Source organism: Volvox carteri (assembly GCF_000143455.1).
Source record: "Volvox carteri f. nagariensis unplaced genomic scaffold VOLCAscaffold_34, whole genome shotgun sequence".
Classification (NCBI taxonomy): domain Eukaryota; kingdom Viridiplantae; phylum Chlorophyta; class Chlorophyceae; order Chlamydomonadales; family Volvocaceae; genus Volvox; species Volvox carteri.
Genome location: NW_003307577.1, coordinates 1,048,079 through 1,048,737, shown reverse-complemented (window position 1 = coordinate 1,048,737; position 659 = coordinate 1,048,079).

The window sequence follows — 659 nt, the reverse complement described above, 5'->3', positions numbered from 1 at the left end:
TCGTACTTGCTAAAAGTTATCCTCATCGCCTCAACTTATCCTCTGTTATTGCACCCACCATCACGCCCGTCTCAATGCGTTCCTTTCCTCCGGCCATCGAGGCGGCTAACCAACGGAGAAATGGACTGCGGTCGGTGGCGGTCTAGGCGGGGAGTTGGGAGGTTGGAAGTTGGGAGTTGGGAGTTGGAAGCTCAGGGAGTGTCACAAACCACCGGGGAGAGTGAGGCCCCATTAATACATGGACCCGTGGACCCGTTGGGGCGTGAGCTGGACGGGAGGGATGGAGGTCTGAAAGGGTTTTCAGTGGGTGGGAGTTTATGAGTGCTGAGTGACTGACATGCGGGTGTGTGCATGATGTTAAGGAAAAGATTAGGAAGATCGCCAAGAGTAAGGCATGGGCCTAATAAGCTTAGAACCGCACAATCTAAATGTAGATAAGGATTGGCCTGTATTGTTATGGTATAATATTCCACGGGAGGTGACCCTTTTGGGTCACCCAAAGGAGGAAGCCGAACGGAAACCGAGGGCCGGACAACGAGCAGCTCTAACGTGGTTGAAATGTGTGCCCCTTGAGGGGACACCAAACTTTACGAAAACCAAAGGGTTCTCATCATTGCCTTTAGGGACACACGTACGAAAGGCATATGTACAGCACGTGT